The 25,159-nt window shown below is 40.9% G+C and overlaps 1 protein-coding gene across 4 annotated transcripts in view; it reads left to right on the plus strand.

The window, feature by feature from the left end:
- TBC1D30 (TBC1 domain family member 30) overlaps positions 1 to 25,159 on the plus strand; it is a 99,012-nt gene that overhangs the window by 17,103 nt on the left and 56,750 nt on the right. The gene's annotated exons all lie outside the window — the stretch shown is intronic.

Here is a 25,159-nt window from a genome sequence, read left to right on the forward strand (position 1 = left end):
TACTAAGTTAAATCTGTCTCATAGGTCATCCATTCACAGCTAGGAGCTGGGTGGTTTGTTAATTGAGTTAAAAATGTTAAATCACTGATCCTTGTTAGCTACGGGATGTAAAACCTTGTGAATTAATCTTTTAATTCTCCATGCAATAGTTTTATGTTTTATTCTGCTAACATTTCCCTATTTTTGTTTTGTATTCTTTATTAACATGCAGCACGGCAGAACAGTATATTCAGGTATGGCAAATTTAGGCACCAGTGATGTTTCGATCAAATGCCTGTAACAGGTTTTTGGGTGCATGTGAAAGTTGCTTTATTTTGTTTCTTTGTCCCACCACATTTTATATATGAAGTGATACCTTTTAGAGTTTTTTTTTTTTAATTCCAAATTAAGATGTGTTTGTTTTCATAAGACAATTTTCAGGGTTTGACTAGTTTCAGATAATAAAATTAATGGCTTAAACTTCATTCTTATGTTTATTATAAAAAGTAAATACCATGTTTTCCTCCTCCTGTTTTATTATGTCACTGTTTGTTATCCCCAAGTTGTTATTCTTGCTGTCTACTAAAGAAGGTTTCAACCTAATGTAAATTGAACAGAATGTTACGTAATTATCATAATGATATAATGGTCCATACAAGGAGCAGGATGTAATTGAATTGACTAATTTTGACTAGGGTTTTCTCCAGAGCTAGGCACTTGTCTGAAACAGCTAGAGAAGGACGATACGGATATAGATATACATACACGTGTGTATATTTTATATGTGTATCTATCTACAAAAAGTTGGCCTGTGTTATAAGTATTTGATATTTTTCCATGGATTCTGATTGATTCACAAGTGTCTAGTAGAAATTCTGTTATTTTCCCTTTATTTTGAAATACCTTGATTTTTCTCTTTTCAACTGTGTTTTCATCTACCATTATTACTGTTGTACCAGACGTTAAAAGCACGAGGTGGTAAATGCATGGGGTTTGGATGTGGGAAAAAGTATAAGGGGGGGATGGAACCAGTGTTAGGAGACAGAGGGGAATGTCTGGCTGGCATAGGATCACGGGTTGATAATTACCAGGGACTGATAATCATTTAGAGTTTGAATTTACTTGACTGATAAAGGGACAGGAATTTGTGTCTTTTTAGAAAAACGTGTTCACGAGAACCTAATTCAGTTGTGAATTTGAATGCAGCCTATGTATTTTAGAGTTTGTCTCTTTAAATCCAACCACTGTTTCGTATTTCATAGAGTATGGGATTAATGCCTCTTAACCTTGGGAGTTACATTATCACCTTGGTAATAAGACTCTACTAAATGGGACAATGTTTTTTGTTGAATTAAGAAATGACAGTGGGTCAGGGGTGCCGACTGAGCCACCCCTCAGTGGCTCAGATGCTTAAAAGTTCTAAAGAATTTAGATCTCACTGTTTTGTAATGAATAACTGAGCTTTCATTTTAGCAGTGATTGGCAGTGATGCATTCAAATACAGCATGTATGTTGACTTTTTTGTATTTAATATACAGAAATCCAGATAACCCTCATTTTCCCCACTATATATGGATTCAGTCCTTATAATTCTTTCCATAAGTGATGTTCTCCCTTTCATAACATGTTATAATATAATATAAAACTTTTTAACCTTTTTTTAAAATGGGTCATTTCCTATTGATACACCAAAGAGGATATGATTTTATAAGTAAGTGTGGATTATGAACCAAAATGACTAGGTTGTGTTTATTTCAAACACATATGCTATAACTGCTTGGATTTTATGGTTTCTTACACCAAGCCTTACAGTAGAATCCCTTTATTACTTATTTATTTAGGTTTTTTGTTTCAAGTTTTTATTTAAATTCCAGTTGGTTAACATATAGTGTAATATTAGTTTCAAGAATAGAATTTAGCAGTTCATCACTTACATATAACATCCAGTGCTCATCATAACAAGTACCCACTTTAGGACCTGTCACCCAGTTAGCCCATCCCCCTGCCCACCTCCCTTTCAGCAGCCCTCAGTTTGTTCTCTATAGTTAAGAGTCTGTGTTATGGCTTGCCTTTCTCTTTTTTTTTTTTTCCCTCTATGTTTTGCTTCTTAAATTCCACATATGAGTGAAATCATATGGTATTTGTCTTTCTCTGACTGATTTATTTTGCTTAGCGTAATAGACTCTAATTACATCCACGTCATTGCAAATGGCAAGATTTCATTCTTTTTGATGGCTGAGTAATATTCTATCACATATATATATGTATATACCACATCTTCTTTATTTATCAGTTGATGGACATTTGGGCTCTTTTCATAGTTAGGCTATTGTTGATAATATTACTATAAATATCAGGGACTGTGTGTCCCTTCAAATCAGTATTTTTATATTCTTTGGGGAAACATCTAGTAACGTAAATGCCAGATCATAGGGTAGCTCTATTTTTAACCTTTTGAGGAACTTCCATACTGTTTTACAGAGTGCACGAGTCTGCATTCCCATGAGCAGTGTAAGAGGGTTCCTCTTTCTCCACATCCTTGCCGACTTCTGTTGTTTCCTGCATTGTTCATTTTAGCCATTCTGACAGGTATGAGGTGGTATCTCATTGTGGTTTTGATTTGTATTTCTCTGATGATGAGTGATGTTGAGCATCTTTTCATGTGTCTGTTAGCCATCTGGATGTCTTCTTTGGAGAAGCGTCTATTCATGTGTTCTACCTATTTCTTAACCAGATTGTTTGTTATTTGGGTGTTGAGTTTGATAAGTCCTTTGTAGATTTTGGATACTAGCCCTTTATCTGATATGTCATTTGCAAATATCTTCTCCCATTTTGAAGGTTGCCTTTTAGTTTTGTTGATTGTTTCTTGCTGTACAGAAGCTTTTTATCTTGATGAAGTCCCATAATTCATTTTTTGCTTTTGTTTCCCTTGCCTCTGGAGACATATTTAGTGAGAGGTGACTATGGCCCATGTCAAAGAGGTTGCTTTATTTTATTTCATTTTTTATTTTTTATTAAAAATTTTTTTAAGGTTTATTTTTGAGAGAAAGAGACAGTGTGAGCAGGAGAGGGACAGAGAGAGACAGAGGCACAGAATCGAAGCAGGCTCCAGGCTCTGAGCTGTCAGCACAGAGCCCGAAGCGGGGCTCGAACTCACGAGTGATGAGATCACGACCTGAGCTGAAGTAGGGTGCTTAACTGACTGAGCCACCCAGGAGCCCCAAGGTTGCTTTATTTAAAAAAAATTTGGGGGGCGCCTGGGTGGCTCAGTCGGTTGAGTGTCCAACTTCGGCTCAGGTCATGATCTTGCAGTTCGTGAGTTCGAGCCCCGCATTGGACTCTGTGCTGACAGCTCAGAGCCTGGAGCCTGCTTCCGATTCTGTGTCTCCCTCTTTCTCTGCCCCTTCCCCACTCATACTCTGTCTCTGTCTCTCAAAAATGAATAAACGTTAAAAAAAAAATTTTTTTTTTTAACATTTATTTTTGAGAGAGAAAGAGAGAGAGAGGGAGAGAGGCAGAGTGCGAGGGGGAGTTGGGCAGAGAGAGAGAGGGAGACACAGAATCCAAAGCAGGCTCCAGGCTCCGAGCTGTCAGGACAGAGCCCAACATGGGGTTCCAACCCATGAGCCATGAGATCATGACCTGAGCTAAAGTTGGACGCTTAACTGGCTGAGTCACCCAGGTGACTGAGGTTGCTTTATTTTCAAACAGGATGGGATTAAGAGCAGGATCAATATTTGCCTTGTAGAAGAGCATATGTTCCCCCGTATTTAACCATTTGTCTAAGGATAACCATGGTATAATCAATTTTTTTTATTAAAATTTTTTTTAGTGTCTATTTATTTTTGAGAGACAGAGCATAAGCAGATAAGGGACAGAGACAGAGGGAGACACAGAATCTGAAGTAGGCTCCAGACTCTGAACTGTCGTCACAGAGTCAGATGCAGGGCTTGAACTTATGAGCTGTGAGATAATGACCTGAACTGAAGTCTGACGCTTAATCGACTGAGCCACCCAGGCACCCTTGGTATAACCAATTTAATATTAATAGTAAAATTAATAATAAGAATGGTAGTGGTGTCACTATTCATTACGTGCATGCAGGCGTGCAGGAAAATCACCCTCAAGGCTTTAAGACAATGGGATAATTAGATGAATATTTGGCCACGAGTTCATCTGTTGTCTTTTTGTTGTTGTTGTTGTTGTTCTGATGTTAAAGTTAAGTGGTTTGCTTATTATGTGACTTGATTATTTTTCCTGAAGGCAGAAAGGAGGCTATCTTAACTATCAGCATTTCCTAATTTTATAATTTTCTGCATTGGTGTAGTAAATTTTTAAGTTATGCTGGCTGAGTTTGTGAAATGGTAGTATAAGCAAGTAATAAAATCTACCTGTCATTGGAAAACTGTGGTAAGAGAGAAGGTGGAAAAAATGTGAACATTCATGAAAGTATTATCTTTATTTTAGCCTTGTCAATAAGTACAGGAATTTTAAACAGCTTACTGCCTCATTTGATCAATGTGTCTGGCATCTTTAATACTGTGACTAAATCTTGCTGTCTATCATAAATACCTGGCAGACACACTTGCCAAATAGTGAATGGTAGTGGTCCTTATTCTTTTTTTTTCTATGGTTATCTTCTCTAAAGTAGCCTTCTCTGTGGCAGGAGGAGGAATTTGTGTGGCTTCAGGTTGGTGGCACCGACATTCAACATTTTCTGCTAAGAAACAATTCTCTGTGTTTTTAGAACAGATTATAAAAGTAAATGCACTCAACCTGCCATTCCCCTCCTAAGTATTTACCCAAGAGAATTGAAGACTTATGTCCCCACAAAAATGAGGACGTTCATGTTGGTAGAAGCACTATACATAATAGCCCAAAAGTGGAAACAACTCAAATGTCTATCAGCGGGTGAATGGATTAACAAAAGTGGTGTATCCATACAATGGAATAGTATTCAGCCATAAACAGGAATGAAGCACTGACTCATGTTCCACATGGACGACCCTTGAAAACATTATTCTAAGAGAAAGAAGCAAGACACAAAAGTCCACATATTGTATGCTTCTATTTGAAATGTCCAGAAGAGGTAAATCCATAATAATGGAAAGTCAATTCGTGGTTGCCAGGGGCTAGGGTAGGGAGAATGAAGAATGACTGTTCATGGTATATGTTTCTTATTAGGGTGACAAAAATGTTCTGCAATTAGATGGTGGTGATGGTTACACAATTTTGTGAATATACTAAGCATCACTAAATTGTAGAGTTTAAAAGGGTGAATTTTATGGTGTGTGGATTATATCTCAATAAAATAAATACAGTCAAACCTTGGTTTGTGAGCATAATTCATTCTGGTAAACATGCTTGTAATCCAAAGCACTTGTATATCAAAGTGAATTTCCCCATAAGAAATAAGGGAAACTCAGATGATTCATTCTAGAACCCCAAAATATTCATATAAAAATGATTACAATACTGTAATATAATACAAAACAATGAATAAAATACAAAATACAAAGAAAAATAAATTAACCTGCACTGACCTTTGAAAACCTTTGTGGCTGATGTGAGGGAGACAAGAGAGAGGAGGGTTATTCTGTAGGACAACTTTCACTATCACTAACGGAATCACTGCTGTCTATTGGCTCAATGGAATCTTTTTCTTTTTGTGCAACTTTAACAAGGAACCTATCCAATGACGCTTGCTTTTGCCTCCTTTTGAGGTTTTTGTGGAAATGTGCTGTTGCATTGACAATCACCCACAATCCTGCAGAGACAGAAAGAGAGAGAGAGAGAGAAAGAAAGGGAGAACCATTGGCTCGGCTGTGATCATGTGACATTAGGTGCCATGTACTACTCGTATTGCAAGACATGGCACATTTATCAAGTAAAAATTAGAAATGTTTGCTCGTCTTGCAGAACACTTGCTGAACAAGTTACTCGCAATCCAAGGTTTTACTGTAGAATGTGTTATTGGTACAATAAAAGTAATAAATGTAATAAAATATGTGTTAAAAATACAACCCACTCCTCATGGAAACTTCGGAAAATACAAAAGTATGAAAAGAGGAAAAATCAATTTCGAAAGACATTTTTTCATAGTTTTGAATATTTATTCAAGTGTTTTTTTTTTTTTTTTTTTAATTTTTTTTTCAACGTTTATTTATTTTTGGGACAGAGAGAGACAGAGCATGAACGGGGGAGGGGCAGAGAGAGAGGGAGACACAGAATCGGAAACAGGCTCCAGGCTCTGAGCCATCAGCCCAGAGCCCGACGCGGGGCTCGAACTCACGGACCGCGAGATCGTGACCTGGCTGAAGTCGGACGCTTAACCGACTGCGCCACCTAGGCACCCCTATTCAAGTGTTTTTTAATGCAAAGTTTTTCCAAAGTCAGCTTACAACATAACATTTTTGTATCCAAAATTGTCAAACTTTCCATTATTATGGATTTACCTTTTTCATGTAACATCATAAGCTGGCATAAATTATCCATAAATATAATTTTGAACAATTAATGCACTGTTTTTCAGTCCATCTTGTTTTGTTACAACATTGTAATAGTGAAAAACCTTTCAGTCATAAGTACAGAAACACAAGCTGATTTAAGTGAAAAGGGAAATTGATTGGCTCACATAATTAAAATTCCAAGGATGTGGCTTCAGATGTAACTAAATCAGATACAGCTGCCTATATATAGTATCTTTAGGGGGCACCTGGTTGGCTCAGTTGGTTAAGTGTCCAACTTCGGCTCAGGTCACGATCTCACAGTTCAGACAGCTCAGAGCCTGAAGCCTACTTCAGATTCTGTGTCTCCTTCTCTCTCTGCCCTTCCCAGCTCACACTCTGTTTCTTTCTCTCTCTCTTTCTCCAAAAAAAAAAAAAAAAACAAAAAACAAAAAACAACAAACCATCAACAAAAAAAAACCCGCACCCCCCCCAATATTAAGAGTGTGAAATCATATTAAGAATATGATTTCATCCCTTAGCAGTGCTTTCCTCTGCACCAAATAACACCAAAAGGGCCACTATGGCAGCTCCAATTAATCAACCTTACCTGAAAGCACAAAGTTCTTTCCACAGTTTCAGAAAGTTCCATAATTCACTTTCCTTGACCTAGCTGGGTCACCTGCTCACTAAGAATCAGTAAATATTTATGTATGTAAGAAGGTGATAAAGTGCTATGGGAATAAGTACTATGGTGATAAGTACTATGGGAAATAAAAAAACAGGTTAGGGCAGATTTGGAGTAGCCAACAATTGGTCCTGGTGTTACCAGTCTTTTATTAGATTTATTCATAGGTAATTAAGGTTTCTTGATGCTATTTTAAATTGGTATCTTTTAGAAAATTCATTTTCTGTTTGTTTCTAGTATATAGAAATATGGTTGTTTTCTGCATATTGACCTTATATCTAGCAATCTTACTTTTTTTGTTGATTCTAATTATCTGTACATTCTTTTTAATTTTTATTTATTTTAATTTTTTTACGATTTTATTTTTTTTAAGTAATCTCTACACCCAGTGTGGGGCTTGAACTTATAACCCCAAGATAAAGTGTTGCAAGCTCCACTGACTGAGCCAACGAGGCATTCTGATAAATTATTTTGTGTTAAAAATTTTTTTTAACGTTTATTTATTTTTGAGAGCGATAAGTAGAGTGTGAGTGGAGGAGAGGCAGAGAGAGAGGGAGATACAGAATCTGAAGCAGGCTTCAGGCTCTGAGCTGTCAGCACGGAGCCTGACATGGAGCTTGAACCCATGAACCTTGAGATCATGACCTGAGCCAAAGTCGGATGCTTAACCGAATGAGCCACCCAGGTACCCCATTTTGTATTTTTTTAATGAACATAATCTTTATCATCTGTGATTACGGTCAGTTTTATTTCAATTTTCTTTACCATTCTTTCATTTCTTGTTCTTGTGCACTGGTTAAGACCTCCGTGATAATATTGAATAGAAGTAGTGATAATGGGATGAAATTTTTTTCAGATGCAATCTCAGAGGGAAAGTTTTTTCCCCCCATCATTTCCCCATTAAGTACAATGCTTGCTGAATGTTTTCTATAGAAGTCCTTTATCAAATTAAGGAAATTCTCTTATCTAATTTGCTAAGATGTTGAACTTTATCATACGACTTTATTGCTGTATTGAGATAATATGTTGAAAGTTAAAACAACTTTGCATTCCTGGAAGTATCCTAATTAGGTCACGAGATGTATGTATTTGTATATACATATATTTCTGGCTTTGTTTTTCATAATATTTTATTGATGATTTTTATGGCTATGTTCATGAGTGACAAGCTTATGATTTTCCTTATAATGCTCTTGTCAGGTTTTGGGAGACTCCTAAAAGAAGCTATAGAGTGTGCTCACTTTTTCCATTATTTGGAAGAAATTGTGTAGGACTAGAATTATTTCTTTCATTTTTGATAGAATTCACTGGTAAAATATTTGGGCCTGAAGCTTTCTTTGTAGGAAGGTTTTAAATTATGGATTCAACTTAAAAAAATAATTATAGGATTATTTATATTTTCTATTTCTTCTTGTATCAGCTTTGGTAAATTTATAGGATTTGCCCATTTCCCATACCTTGTCACATTTATGGACACAAAATTTTAAAGACTATTTTTTGGGTTCCTTTGGTGTTTCAAGATAGTAAAACAGTTCTACTGATTTAAAGAGGAATTCACTTACCACTTAAAATATGTTTTATTATAGAATGTATCATCACAAAGAACAGTATTTTAACAAATATGTATATTAGAAATATATTAAAAAAATAAAGTTCTATGTATGTGGATATCTACTTACCAGAATTGAGTAATAGTTACTAGAACATTAGAAAACCCTGAGTGCTCTTCCCTGATTGAAATTTCCTCTCTTCCTCACATTCTCTTACTTTTCTTTGTAGTTTTTCTCCCTGCTGTGTAAATTCCTAAATAATGTATAGTTTTGAGAAACTGAGTAGCAAGCCCAAGCCTAGTTGTACACAGAAAGGGTAATTAATGTTTGCCTCTGTTAGATAAAGGCTCCCAAGAGATAAACCAGGCTCTGGGTCATAGTCTGGTGTTGGGTACCCCTGAGAATGCACAGGACCCCCTTCTGGGGGAGTCAGGGAGCAAGGTGATAAATGAGGCTTGTGGCATCTGTCAGAGCTGAGGTTTAGGCTGTTTGCTGCGTGATCAGCTAAGTTGGGGGAATGGCCTGCTTTTTATTTTTGATTCAAAGCTTTCCATGACTTGCTCTTGCTTCCAGAAGTAGGTCAAAACACAACACTTTTGTGGGCATGGAGGGGAGGAGAGGGTGACCACTTCCTCAGCACATTGTGAGATAAACAAGTCCAGATGAGAATGTGGACCTGCTCTCCCAGGCATTCTGTCCTTGAGTTAGAAAGATGGTCCAGTAGCAGGAAGCATCTTGCATTGACTGCCATCAATACAACTGTCACTTGAGCCACACTGCTACAATCTGGACTGATTGTGCTCAGTCTGGTGCAGAGCTGTTACCTTGGGGTTTCCCTTCCCTCTCTATGCCTCTCTCCTGTGTTGGATCTTTTGTTTCCCATATCCCATGTTTTCTTCTTTCCTGATTATTCTTTTTATGTCATTGCCTGTATCCCCTCGAGCAAGGGTGCCTGTGAGGTAGAAGTTTGGAAATTGTGCAGGAATGAAGATGTCTTTTTTAGACCCTTCCTTTGACAATTTCATACTTCCTCTGTTGACTTCTCCCATTCTTCAGAAGTCTGGAGCCTTTCTGATTCCTTATCCTTTGTACTGGACTCCCCCCCCCCCAAAAGCTTGTGGAATCTTCTCTTTGTTCTTGGTGTTCTGAAATGATCACATTCCTTCTTATTTTGCTTGGTGTGGGTCTGTTTTCACCCATTGTGCCTGGCCTTGATAGACTCTGAGTCACGCAGCTTACATCCTTCAGTTCTGGAAAATTTATGTAAATTATTCCTTTGATGCTTTTCCTTCCTCCTTTTCTTTTTCCTCTTTCTGGAATTCTATTTTTTGGCTGTTGGAACTTCTGGATTAGTTCTTGAATATTCTTTGTTTTCTTATTTTCCGTCTCTCTTTTTTTGGTGTCTTTTTGGTTTTTGTTTTTTTTTGTTTTTGTTTTACTTTCTTGCAGACTATCTCAACTTTATTTTCCCATCCTGCTATTGAGACCTCTTTTTAGGGGGATTGTTATTTGATTGTTTGTTTTATATATAGTATCCTACTCTTGTTTTATAGATTTATATATTTTCTTATTGCTTCAAGGATATTAATGATAGAGACTAAAATGGACAAACAGAAAACAATTTGGAGGAAAGAGATTATACAAGGAGGAAAGAAACTTTCAAAACTTATTATATTTAGAGTCTTTTCTCAGATATCTAGTAGTCCTTGACTGTCTGCTTGTAATTAAGTGTGGGGGTCTAAAATAGTGACTTGAACTCTGAACTGTCCAGTAAGGCTTCTTGATTTTGAGCTTTGCTCAAGAGTCACCTGGATGGGTCCCCAGGTAAGTACCTTCAGGTCTTTCCTTTGGGGCTGCTCAGCTTCCTCAGGGAAGAGCTTGCTGACCTCCTGCTTGGATCGTGAAGGTCTGTGGGTGTAAGCGCTGGGATCTCTGCCTTCAGCAGTCAGCATGCAGGTGGTCGCTGAGTCCCTTTGTGTTAGGTCAGGTACTCACCGTCAGCTGGCTGTCCAGCAACTCTTTGTTTTAACCCTTTTCAGAAAGGAAACCTTCAAACGTTTGGAAGGATGACAGAGGAGTAATTGCCCAACCTCATGAAGTAGAGGGGAGGATGTAGGGATGCAGCCATTTCTCAACAGCTTCCTCCAGGTTCTCCTTAGAAAGCCTCCTCAAGAGCTGGCTGTCCATCTCTGAGTTTTGTGGAATATGTGATGTAATGAAGCTTTGCCTTGTCAATCTGAGACCTGGCTTTGTAGGCTCTAAGTCAGTTTCTACTTGTCCATATGCTTTTTGAGCTTCAACATTTTGTTGTTGTCTCTGCTGCTTTGTTTCCTGGTCCTTATAGGGTTACGATAAAGATCCCTGTACTGTAATTTTAGTGTGGTTTTGGTGGGGACCAGATTTACATGCAATTTTTTTCTGTCTGCTTCACTCAGATGTGCATATTCCTTTTTCATAAGTTCAGAAGGTAAAAAGAAATTAGCATTTTTTTTCAGGTTTTACTGAGATATATTTGACATATAAGGAAGTTAGCATTTAAAGTAAGGTAGATTTGGGAGCTCCTGGCTGACTCAGATGGCAGAGTGTAGAACTCTCGATCTCAGGGTTGTAAATTCAAGCCCCAGATTGGCATAGAGATTACTTAAAAATAAACTCTTTAAAAAAATCTTAAGGTAGATTTGCCTTAAATTTGGAACTTGGTGGCAGAACCGTGAGTTTTGGCACAATTTTGTTAATACGGATAACAGATTTAGGCATATTTTGATATATAATTAGCAGTTTGATCTGCCCTGAAGTAACTTAGTGAGAATATGACTAGATGAAAGCAACAGGATTGTAATTGCTTACAGTATTTTTAGCCATAGTTTCCTCTCATTTTTAAAAAAAAACTCTTTAGTGTCTTGCAGCTTAGGGTTATTTTTTCTGTTTTGTCCTAATTTGCTCATTCCTACGCATACTGCAAGTTTGTAGAATATTTGAAACAGTAACAGCTTTTGAACCTCCAACTTCCTAGAGATGGTTGGGGCTTTGAAAAAAGCAGATGTTTGTTGTGGCTTTTAGGAAAAAAAAAATCTGGAGGTGCCTGGGTGGCTCAGTCGGTTAAGTGCCGAGTTCAGCTCAGGTCATGATCTTGCGGTTCATGAGTTTGAGCCCCGTGTTGGGTTCTGTGCTGACAGCTCGGAGCCTGGAGCCTGCTTTGGTTTTTGTGTCTGCCTATCTCTCTGCCCTCTCCCACTCATGCTCTGTCTCTCTCTGTCTCTCTGTCTCTCAAGAATAAATAAACATTAAAAAAATTAAAAAGAAAAATCTGAATCTCAAAGTCATCATAATTTAGAACCAGGAGAGAACTGAAATCTGATTTCTACTTACTCCCAACCTAATGGTTGAGCAAAGTGAAGGGTAGAGGAGTTGAGAGCTTTGCTAATACTCACTCAGCTGGTTGATGACTGAGGACTTCCTGGTTGGTGTTCTTGCTATCAGTTATGACAAGAGAAAAATATACAGCCAGCAGGGGGCGTTCTCATTCTCTCTTAAGCTTTCTTAAAACCAGTATTAAATTTATGTTCTCTGTACAGTAGTCCTCCCTTATCTACGAGGGGTAGGTGCCAAGACCCCCAGTGGATGCCTACAACCGTGAATAGTACTGAATCCTGTATATACTATGTTTTTTCCTATGCATACACACAACTGTGATGAAGTTTAATTTATAAATTAGGCACAGTGAGAGATTAACAAGTAATAACAAAATAGAACAATTATAACCATATACTCTAATGAAGGTTGTGTGAATGTGGTCTCTCTCTTTCTCTCTCTCAAATTATCTCACTGTACTGTACTCACCCTTCTTGTGATAATGTGAGATGATACAATGCCTACATGATGAGATGAGGTCAGGATATGATACATCAGGGGCATCATTTGCTTCTGAACTGTGGTTGACTGTGGGTGAGCGAAACCGCGGAAAGTGAAACCACAGACCCAGGGCGGGAGGACTTCTGTGTTGTCTGAACTTGAATCCCAGTTCTGCCACTCCCTGGATGTGCAATCTCATGCAAGTTAATTAACACCCCCGTGCTTCAGTTTTCTCATCAGTAAACAGAGGATGATGATAATACCTACTTCTCATTATGAGAATTATGTGAGTTAAAGTATGTGACGTGGTTAGAATAGTGTTGGCTGCATCATTTACTCTTATTGCCTTTATTCCTGCAGTAGGAAGGGTTGGAGGCTGCCTTTTCCATCAGCATTTGGATACGTGCCTCTTTAAGGCAACTGTGAAGGTTGCTGAGGCTCCTCACGTTTAAAAAAAATTGATGGGGTGGCGTTATTGGAGGAGGAGATACTGAATAATCATGATTAGGTGTTTTTACATTTTTAGCTTTTTGGGAAAGCATAGCTTACTCTTCTCCAGTAGCATGCAAGGAGATGGCTCGTCTCTCATGTGTCACAGTTGGGAAGAGGATATGTATACATATTGTGGGGACACACATTATATCTGAAAGTAGGCACCTGCCTGTCTGCTCAAAGGGAGATAGGAGCAAAGATGAGAGTCCCCCAAATCCTCCTTGAGACATCTCAAAGAACCGGGATAGAGGAATGATAGACACATGTCATGTGGGTGAGGGTGGGAGGCGTTGGGAGACATTTCAGGCAGAGATAATGGTGCAGAGGTTGTGAGAGCATCAGATATTCGTGATACTTTCAGTAATCTAGTGTTACAAATTATATAAAATTGGAGGCTGGGGGGAAGGGGCAGAGCTTGAGGCGGGAGTTTACATTGTGTCCTATAGCATCACTGCTGAGCACTAGAGTGATGTGATTGGAGTTTTGTGTTTCAAGGGTCATTTTGGCACCAGTGAGGAGGACAGGCTGCAGAGGGAGAGTGTACATGAGGAGTATCAGGAGGAGGCTGATGCAATAAATGAGTTGAATTGATGGGCTCTGGGAGAAGGAGCCGTGGGAATGGAGGAAAGGCAGTGAGACATTTAGGAAGGAGATTGGGTAGGACCAGGAGGCTGGTGTGGGAAGAGGAGGAATCTGGGGGTCTGGGGGTTTGGGTAAGGTTTGGGAAGCATTAATAAGTGCTTGCAGCTGAGATCCCTTAGGGGCACCTCGTGGGGCTGTTGGGGAGGAGTGTGTGGAATGGCCAGAAACAGAGTCCTCAAAGGACAGCTGTGCAGAAGAAGCTGTTGGAGGACAGAGACTGTTTCAAGGAGGTGCAGTTTTAGCTTCTATAGAACAGTTCTCAAGAACTTTTGTAAAGTACACATGGCTGTGCATAAAATTACTATAGAGGAGTCAAATAGGAAAATGAAAAACACATCGGATTTTTGCCTTTTTGTTTAAAGTTTATTCATTTATTTTGAGAGAGGTAGGGAGTGGGAGAGGGGCACAGACAGAGGGAGAGAGAGAGAATCCCAGGCAGGCTTTGCACTGTCAGCATAGAGCCTGATGCAGGGCTCGAGCTCATGAACCATGAGATCATGACCTGAGCCAAAGTCAGACACTTAACCGACTGAGCCACCCAGGTGTCCTGGGATTTTTGCCTTTTTAAAATGATGGGAGTGCCTGGGTGGCTCAATCGGTTGAGCGTCCTACTCTTGATTTTGGCTCAGGTCATGATATCATGGTTCATGAGATTGAGCCCCATGTTGGGCTCCGTGCTGAGCTTGGAGCCTGCTTGGGATTTGTGTAGACTCTGGGTCTGGAGTTCTCTTGTCCAGCAAGAGAGCAGACACAGGATTAAAATGTGAGAGAGGCTAATGTCCGGGAGGAGACAAGAGCCCCGAGTAAGGGTCCTTGCTCTGTTTTTGTTAGGATCAGAAGGCTTACAAGCATGATGGAGTGCACAGAGAGACCATGAAACTGAACATTAACTCATGGGTGTGAGGAAAAGAGGGTTTTGAAGACATGTGGTGTTAGGAGTTTGGGTCAATACAAAACAAATTCCTGGCACCGAGCAGATGGCTGTTTACAGCAGGCATGAGGTGCCTTGTCTATCTTTAGCTAGCCTAGGGGATAAGACAGACCGAGCATGCTACCTCAGGGTCAGCAAGGCACCTTTCTTTCGCTAATAAGCTCTGCTCTGGGCAACTTCGCCTTGCTGTGGTCAATAGCCCTGTTTACCCCGATACTGGTCCTTCCCTCCTGTGAAAGCAGCTTTCTGTTATTGTACTAAAGTGGGGGGTGCTTCCACCCTGAATACCTAATCTTGGATGCTTTCATCCTGAGGCTTCCTATATGCCTTCATTCCTATATGCCTTTTTTTTTCTTTTATTTATTTTTTGAGAGAGAGACAGAATGTGAGTGGGGGAGGGGCAGAGAGAGGGAGACAAAGAATCCGAAGCAGGCTCCAGGCTCCGAGCTGTCAGCACAGAGGCTGACGGTGGGGCTCAAACTCGTGACCTGAGCTGAAGTCGGACGTTTAACCAACTGAGCCACCCAGGCACTCCTCCTATATGCCTTGTTAACCCATGGGTGCAAGTTCAGGCAATTCCTAAGCTTATTCACCACAGGGATTATCTCTCTTCCTCTTTCTCTTCTCTTCCCTCACTCGTGTTCTCTCTCTCTCTCTCTCTCTCTCTCTCTCTCAAATAAATAAAAATAAAAAAAAAGTGATGGAGAGGAGTTTCTGTTTCAGTAGAATGCTGGAGACAGAAGCCCCATTGATTTAAAAGGCAAGGGTGTTATAGTCTTCCCAAAGTCTTTTGGTGATGCAGTGAGATGGATTGAGAACTAGGCTTGTCCCGACTTCCTTGCATGGAGCCTTTTCTGTGTCCCCATTGGTTATTATTGATTAACCTTTTCCTCCTCTTAATTTCATCATTCCTTATCCTTAGTTCTATTATAGCACCAATAACATTTTACCATATATATATATACACACACACACACACACGTATGTATGTATATACATATATATAGTGGTAATTTGTTTCTTTATACATCTATTTATTTCCTTCCCCTGGCCATGACATAGATCTCCTGAGGGAGAGGCTATATCATTCACCTTTTTGTCCTCAGCATCTGTTACAATGCTTGGCATTGCGATGAGCTCATAGAAGGTCTGTTGGATGGATAGCTGGGTGGGTGTGTTGGTGGGATAAATTAAGAGGTTCGGTCAAAGTCACCATGCATGTGTGAGGCAGGTGACTTGATGATGGAAGTGAGGGGGACAGGCAGAGTAGGCGCGGAGCTTGTGAACAACAGTGCAGATTTGGATTCATCACTCTGACATATGGGAAAGGGACTGATCAGGAAGGAGCAGTATTGGGATGGTTGAGATTGGAACTTTGTCATTAGTAAATGTGCAGGAATTTTGTGTAATTATAACATCTTAGAATTTTGGAGCTAGAGGGGACCTCATAATTAATCTAGTGTAACTGTTAACAGAACACAGAGCACTAGTTTATATGAACTGCCTTCCTAGCTAGATTGAAAGCTTATTTGAGAGTTTGGCTGTTTGGCCAGGACGTACTTATCAATTGATAATGTTAATACAGTCTTATTTCTATGTGAGGATGGAGTGAGTAGGGAAAAATTAGGTTCTATCATTCTAGTTAGAAAGTCCAAAAAACTGTTTGAAAATTTATGTATCGGGCCACAGAACAATAGCAAATACAGATAATTCAGCTGTATTGTCTTTATTTCCTCAACAGCATTGTAAAAGTTTACTTACCCAATTCTAAATATGTATCTGACCCTATCTCCCTCCTCAGGATGTCAGAAGTCTTTTCCTACCTGCTGCTTGGGGTTTTTGTCCTGATTTTTACTTTCAATGGATTATATATCATTGAATAGTAATGTAACATCATTTTTTTTTTTTTTCTGGTAAGGGCATGAACAGGTAGGTGTTAGTAATGGACTCTGTAGAAATAATGTTTTGAGGGGCACCAGGTGGCTCAGTCAGTGAAGTGACCAGCTCTTGATATAAGCTCAGGTCATGATCTCACGGCCCTCAGACTGAGCCCCATGTCAGGCACCAAGCTGGGGGGTGGAGCCTGCTTAAGATTCTCTTGCTCTCTCTCTACCCCTCCCTGCTTGTGCGGGCACGTGGTCTCTCTCACTCTCTCTCTCTCTCTCTCTCTCTCTTAAAAAGTTGTCTATCTATCTCTTTGTCTGTCTGTTGGGAAAGAATAGCTTCTAATGAATGCACATCACAGCCCATGCCTAGCCTTTTAGACAGTGCTCTTTTTTGGTCACATTCAGCATTTCCTTCTCAACACAGTTCCACTAAGGCAACATCAGAGTTTGCCATTTGGCCTGTGATCTCTCCCATAAAGTTTCTGATATGCATGAAACTTGTAGATAGGTGCCTTGGCTTTTTGTGTGTCTCAATCCTCCAGCTAAAGGTGCAGACAGAAAGGGTCTCATTCTTGGGGCGCCAGGGTGGCTCAGTCCGGTAAGTGCATTGGACTCTTGTTCTTGGCTCAGGTCTTGGTCTTAGGGTTGTGAATTCAAGCCCTGCCCCCTACCCCCTTGAAGCCTGCTTTAAAAAAAAAAAAGAAAAAAAAGTCTCATTTTCAGGTCTTGCTGCCACTACTCAGGATGTCCACCAGAGGGCAGGCTTGCTCCTTTTCCTGATCCAGGGCTTGGACCCCCTCCTTCCTGCTCAGTCTTTCTCATATCCAGCAGTTTTCTGCTTTGTCAGATCACACAGTTTCCAGAATCAGTATGTGATATAATTAAAAACGAATGGAAAAGAAGGCACAAAAGTCATTTCCTTGTTTTCTCCATACATTGTGACTCTTTTGGGACAAACCTCTTTCAGCCCTTGTTGGTGGCCTTCTCTGAGCTTTTTCTGCCCTAATTGTCCCAAGATCAGCCACAGAAAGTATGAGATACTCCACCTTTGACCCTTGTGGTTTTCAGGTGTTGGGTGATGAGTCTTGATAGAGCATTAAGGAGGCTTCTCATGTTTGGTTCCCACACCAGGTTCTCAATGTGCCAGTACTCTTACAAAAAGACCTGAACGTTGGTGGAGCTAAACAATATATACACAGCCATATTGATGGATTTTTGATTTTTGTTGTTCTTGGAAAGATGTAATGATAATAATAATAATCCTCCTTTTAGAGGAGGAGCTAAATTTGTGAAGCCTATTGGGCTGTGAGTTCAGGAGTCCTGGGTTCTGTTTGTGATATTACTGTTTTTTTCTACAGATCGCCCTTCTTGTCTTTGTTTACCTGTTTGTAAGCACAGTATTCTTCCCCAGGGACTTACTGGTGACTCTTCGAAGTGTCCCACTGAGAAAATATGTTTCCCCGTTCAGAGTTTTATTTGCTGTATTTGGGAAGGACTCACTCCACACCAGAAAACATAACAGATTTCTTGGAGGTAATGACCTCTTCTGTCTGCCATCCCAGCCTGGTCATTTTTAATTTAGTTGCAGTTCTATCCCTTTATATAAGTGAATGTTGAGCAATGAGTTAGAAGGTGTCTCTATTATAGTCACTGTGAATAATCCCCCCCCCCCACCTGCGTGTGGGGTGAACAGTGAAGCGTGCTCCAGGGGAGAGGGAGGAAGGGGGAATTATTGTTTAGTGGGTATAGAATTTTAGTTTGGGAAAAAAAGTTCTGGAGATGGTTGTACAACAGTGTGAATACGTGGACCAATCAACTTCAGTATCCAGTGCCCTCCCCATGGATGGCTGGGACCAGGCTCTCTTAAATTGTCCCATTAAGTTAATACTCCTTGCACTTGAATTTCAGTCTGTGTTTAACTTGAAACCACACCCACAGTGTGTGTCAGTGCTGTGAATATAGTTAGGGAATGTGAGTCTCAGAGTGATTAAATGACCTTGCTGAGTTTTCCCAGGAAATCAACCGAATTCTCCCCTGAATTCATAGAATGAAATTTCAGACCCTTCAGGATCATTTAATCCAATGTGCTCATTTTACAGACGATGAAATTGAATGCTCAAACAAGATGTTTATAACCACCTTACACCTATTAAGAAGGCTTCTATAAAAAAAGAAAAATCTGGAAAATAACGAGTGTTCACAAGAATGTGGAAAACATTGAAGCCCTTGTACGTTGTTAGTGGGAAGTTAAAGGGTGTTGCTGCTATGGAAAACAGTATGATCGTTCCTTAAAAAATTAAAAATAGAACTATCATATCCAGCAATTCTACTTCTGGGTATATGCCCAAAAGAATTGTAAGTAGGGTCTGGAAGACATATTTGTATACCCATGTTCATTGCAACGTTATTTACCATAGCCAAAAGGTGGGAGCAACTTGAGTGTTCATCAGTGGAAGAACAGATAAACAAAAATGTGGTATATATATATACAGTAAAACATAGTTCAGTCTTAAAAAGGAAGGAAATTCTTTTTTTTTTAATGTGTATTTATTTTTTGAGAGGGAGAGACAGAACGCAAGCTGGGAAGGGGCAGAGAGAGAGGGAGACACGGAATCCAAAGCAGGCTCCAGGCTCTGAGCTGTCAGCACAGAGCCCAACGCAGGGCTTGAACCCACGAACTGTGAGAACATGACCTGAGCCGAAGTCGGACACTCAACCAACTGAGCCACCCAGGTGCCCCAAAAGGAAGGAAATTCTGACACATGCCACAACATGGATGAACCTTGAGGACATTATGCTAAATGAAATAACGCTATCACAAAAAGGCAAATGCTATATGATTCCACTTACATGAGGCACCAGAGTAGCCAGAATTGTAGAGGTATAAAGTAGAATGGTGACTGCCAGGGCCTGGGGAGAGGGAGGAAGAGGGAGTTATTGTTTAATGGGTATAGAGTTTTAGTGTGGGAAAAAGAGTTCTGGAGATGGTCGTACAACAGTGTGAATGCACTTAACGCTACAGAACTGTAGACTGAGAATGGGAATGGTTAACATGGTAAATTTAGGTGTATTTTAATGCACATGCGTGCATGCACACACACACACACACACACACACACACACACACACAGATGCTTATGGCCACATGGGTAATTGGTGCTGCGTTTCCTCTCAACTCCTATTCTGTTTTTGTCCTAATATGCCATCCATGGCATTTTCCCCCCACAAAATTACTCGTGGATCAAAAGCTAAAGCATCCTTCCATCAACTGGTTTATTGCTGTCTAGAAAAATCAGTGTGGATGTTGATGTGTGGATGCTGTTTGACTCTCTACCTTCCTCTCCTTCAAATCACTTCCCATTCTGTGCTCCAAGCAAGAGGAGTTACATGAGGTGCTTAAAACTCACCACATTCTCAGGGTGATGGGGTGGCTCAGTTAGGTGTCTGATGTCAGCTCAGGTGATGATCTCACAGTTTGTGGGTTTGAGCCCCATGTCGGGCTCTGTGCTGACAGCTTGGAGCCTGGAGCCTGCTTCCGATTCTATATCTCCCTGTCTCTCTCTCTGCCCCTCCACGGCTCATGCTCTGTCTTTCTCAAAAATAAAATAAACATTAAAAAACAACAACAACAACTCACCATATTTTTTCCAGCCACAACTATTTCCCCTTGTCTGGTACTCTTTTCTTCACTACCTCTATGTGGTAACTTCTATTTTTAGGGTGCAGCTGAGGCATCATCTCTCCTGCCAAGTACTTTTTTTTTTTTTTTGAGAGAGAGAGAGAGAGAGAGAGAGAGAGAGAGAGAGAGAGAGAGAAGGAAATGGAGAAAATATTAAGCAGGCTCCAGTGCAGAGCCTGACATGGGGCTCGATGTCACAACTGTTGAGATCATGACCTGAGCTGAAACCAAGAGTCGGACCCTTAACTGACTTAGCCTCCCAGGTGCCCCTCCTGCCAAGTACCTTTGACTACATAGTCTGAATTAGATGCTCACTCTTTTCAGGGTCATCCTGGTCACATAGAATTGCCATACTTTATTTCCTGGTCTGTATCTTACATTGGACTCTGCTTTACCAGTCTTGATGTTCCCAGTGTCTAACACATTGCTTGTATACGGTAGAGGCTCGAAACTTTTTATCAAAGACGTACTGTATCTCGGAAGATACTGCTATAAGGGGAATATATTCAAAACTGCTGGACACCAAGTGCTAATCTGCATCTGTGCATGTGTGTGTTTTTAAAGGCATCTCTCTTCCTTTAAATATTTACTTATTAAAAAAATATTTTTTACATTTATTTATTGTTGAGGGACAGAGAGATACAGAGCACGAGCAGGGGAGGGGCAGGGAGAGGGAGATCCAGAATCTGAAACAGGCTGCAGGCTCTGAGCTGTCAGCACAGAGCCTGACGCGGGGCTCGAACTCACAAACCGTGAGATCATGACCTGAGCCAAAGTCGGATGCTTAACTGATTGAGCCACCCAGGGGTCCCTTATTTATTTATTTTTAATTTATTTTTAATGTTTATTTTTGAGAGAGAAAGAGACTGTGTGAGCGGGGGAGGGGCAGAGGGCGAGGGAGACACAGAATCCGAAGCAGGCTCCAGGCCCTGAGCTGTCAGCACAGAGCCTGATGCAAGGTTCAAACTTGTGAACTGCAGGGTTTTGACCTGAGCCGAAGTCGGACGCTTAGCCAACTGAGCCACCTAGGCGACCCTCATTTTCTTTTTTTACTGTGCTAAATTACATATAACTTTACCATGTTAATTTTTAAGGGTGTATTTCAGTGGTATTCATCTTGCAAAACCACATCTACTAAACAATAAGTTCCCATTTCTCCCTCTCCCCAGACCCTGTAAACCACCATTCATTGTCTTTTAAAAAAACCACTTTTTTAAATGTTTATTTATCTTTGAGAGAGAGAGAGACAGAGTGTGAGCAGGGGACGGCAGAGAGAGAGGGAGACACAGAGTCTGAAACAGGCTCCAGGCTCTGCACTGTCAGCACAGAACCCGATGCGGGGCTCAAACTCGCGAATCGTGAGATCATGACCCGAGCCCAAGTCGGACGCTTAACCAGCTGAGCTGCCCAGGTGTCCCTGTCTTTTGCTTTGTTTTGTTTATTAAAAAAATTTTTTTGAAGTTTATTTATTTTGAGAGAAAGTGCAAGCAGGGGAGGGGCAGAGAGAGGGAGAGAGAATCTCAAGCAGGCTCCTCACTGTCCACGCAGAACCCAATGTGGGGTTTGATCTCACAAACTGTGAGATCATGACCTGAGCCAAAATCCAGAGTCGGACACTTAATCGACTGAGCCACTGAGGCACCCCAGAATTTCCTTCCTTTTAAAGGCTGAATAATGTTCCTCTGTACATATAGGCCACATTTTGTTTATTCATTCATCTGTGGATGGGCACTTGGATTGCTCTCGCCCCTTGGCTATTGCAAATAGTGCTGCTGCAAATATGGAGTAGCTCTGACTTCTTAAACATGGCAAGTCTTGGGGCGCCTGGGTGGCTCAGTCGGTTAAGTGTCCGACTCTGGATTTTGGCTCAGGTCAGGATCTCACGATCAGGAAACGAGCTGCATGTTGGATTCTGAGCTGACAGCACGGAGCCTGCTTGGGACTCTCTCTGTCTCCCTCTTTCTCTGTCCCTCCCCTATTCTCTCTCTCTCTCTCTCTCTCTCTCTCAAAAATAAATAAATAAACTGTAAACATTGCAAGCCTGCCCTTGTGCCATTCATATAGCATTACATCAAAAAATACACCTTTAATGCCCTGAATTCTTTACAGTCTTCATCCTGCACCATTTTTCTCTATGCATCTGCTTTGTGTCCTGTTCTGGTCTCCTCAGCTTTGATCTTGTGACTTGTTTTTCCTCACTTAAAACTGCTTCTATGGCTTCCCTCTGCCTCTGTGAGTCATGATTCATACCCACCCACTTGTTTGTGGTTTCTGATCGGTATTGCTACAGGTCCAGTCTGAAGGCTTGCTACTGTGCCTCGTGGAATGTGGGATCTCCCGATGGAATGTTGTCCTCTCCCTCTTCCTTGTGTTCTTTCTCCTTCCCTCCAGGTCTTTATCTTCCACGTTCTCAGCTGTTGCGGTCAGAGAAAGGGGGATTCTCTGGCAGTCGCCCTCCCACGTTCTGTTCAGTACAAAGCCCCCCTGCCTTACCGTTCATTCCTGCTCTTCCCCTCCACACACCTCCCACGGTTGCAAGGCCACGGAGAAATGAAGAGTGACCTCTGGGACTAGAGACAACCAATAGCAAAATGTAGCCCTGGCTCCCAACAGCCCTTGTTGGTAGGTCTGCGTTTCCCATCCATTCTGATTCAGCCGTCCGACTTCTCCATTGCTATGTGCTCTCCGCCCCCACAGTGCATCTTTCCTCCTCATTCCTTTCCTTCACTCTCCACCTGTTCCTCCTTTGTCATTCCCCAGTGTACCACGGGCATGTGGCACTGGTTGTCAGTGACACACTTACCGGAAGGTTTCAGGGTAACGTAGGAGAAAGCTACAACAGGGAAGGACACAAGAAACGGCTGACTGTCGAATTAAGTCTTAGACAGCATTGTCCTCGAGTATTCTTTGGACTTCTTCCCCTGAAAATTGCTCTCTGACAGTCATTTCTGTTAGACCCTAGTAATCTGTTTTAGAGCTCAACTGTCCTTCCTATTAGGAAGCCATAAAGCTTCGGAGGTGGAAGGTAAGCTCACATCACTGGCCTAATCTAATTTTTCCTTCCTGGGAGAGTCAGCCGTAGATGAATTTGCTGCCCATAGCATCCCTCTGTGTGGTTCCAACTCACCTAGATGAGGACCAGGTGGGTTGGTGGAGTATCCTAAGCATTTCTCTTTGACTAAAGTTCATTTCAGATTAAATTGTACATCAAATTTTGTAACGCAAATGTTGGACATATGGCAAGGGAGCATCTGAGGGGTTGACTCACTGCGTCAAAGCTTCAACATTAGTAAGTAGTTAATGAGATTTTGCTACCGTGTGTGATATTGTGCAAGAGTTTTCAAACACGTTTTTAAAAGTCTGGGCAATTTGGTTTGAATCATCTCAAATGTCATCCTGACTCCGAGACGTAGTAATTACAACAGCTGCTCCTCGCACATGAGGGAACGCAACAATGGCCCGAACATCACTCAAGACTGATTATACCCTGAGTCCGCATCATTTACCATTTTTCTCTCTATGGAGAGGGTCTTTAATTTGTTGCTTTCTCAGCTAATTAACCAGCTTCCTGTTTCCTGTTTCACATTCGGCAAATTATTTTTAGAGATCAATCATATCTGCAGTTTCTCGGGGAACTTTAAGGTGGCCCACATTTTCCCTGGGTGAGTTGTGGGGCGACCTGATGCAGAAAGGCATGCCCCATGGGGTCTCCACCAAGCCCATCTCTTTGTGGGCACTAATTAACTCCTGCATGCCCCATCATGTCTCCTAAAAGATACGGCTGGTTTTCTGTAATCCTAGCCTAGGAACCTCACTCGTTTGCTCTGGCATCATGTTTTTTGTTTGTTTGTTTGTTTTGGTTCACTGCTGTGCTGAGCTAACCTTGCTGAAGCAGATGCTTTGTTACCTGTACCAGTACTTTGTTTTAGTAGATTAATAGAAGAGGGGGAGTTTGGGGAAATGATGGGTATCTTATTCAGTTTTGGTAACATAAATGGGGCTGTAAACAAGTCTTTCACAACTTCCAAAATGTTTTTGACCCTGCTTAGATAAAAATATCTGGTTATATTTCATTGGCTTAGTGGATAGAGCATGACTTCAGAGTGAGACAGACCTGGGTTCAAATCCCAGCTCCGCCTTATTATTTGTATGACCTTTGGAAAGTTATATCACCTGTTGGTTGGTTTGCATGTTTATTCCTTCTTTCTTTCCTTCCTTGGTTCCTTCTTAGGGAATAAAAGTCAGAAAAGTACAAGGAAAAATATAGCAGGCTCCCATATTCTCACCACCCAGAATTAACTGTATTTGATTGTATTTTCTTTTTTTAATTTTTTTTAAACATTTATTCATCTTTGAGAGACAGAGAGAGAGACAGAGCATGAGCGGGGAAGGGGTAGAGAGAGGGAGACACAGAATCCGAAGCAGGCTCCAGGCTCTGAGCTGTCAGCACAGACCCCGACGTGGGGCTCAAACTCATGAACCATGAGATCATGACCTGAGCCGAAGTCTGACGCCCAACCGGCTGAGCCATCCAGGCGCCCCTCTTTTTTCTTTTTTTAAAGTTTATTTATTTTGAGAGAAAGAGAGGGACAGCATTGAGTGGGGGAGGGGGAGAGAGAGAGGAAGAGAGAGAGAATCCCAAGCAGGCTCTGCACTAGCAGTGCAGAGCCTGATGCGGGGCTCAAACCCACAAACTGTGAGATCGCGACCTGAGCTGAAACCAAGAGTTGAACGGTTAACTGACTGAGCCACCCAGGAGCCCCTGATTGTATTTTCTTTTAGTCATTTGTTTCTTATGCTTAGTAAAACAATTACCCTGATGATATATGCATACACTGCCCTTTCGCTCCCCATTTCTTGGAAGATAATTGCTACCTTTTTGGTAAAATGAGATAATTAGAGTACCTAGTTTAGTGTTGATTCGTAGTAGACAATTGGTACATGGTAGTTGTTGCTATTAGTTGTCCCACTTTTATCCTTGCTTCTTTCTTTGTGCATCTGCTTTCGAAAATAT

Source organism: Lynx canadensis, chromosome B4 (assembly GCF_007474595.2).
Source record: "Lynx canadensis isolate LIC74 chromosome B4, mLynCan4.pri.v2, whole genome shotgun sequence".
Taxonomy (NCBI): Eukaryota; Metazoa; Chordata; class Mammalia; order Carnivora; family Felidae; genus Lynx; species Lynx canadensis.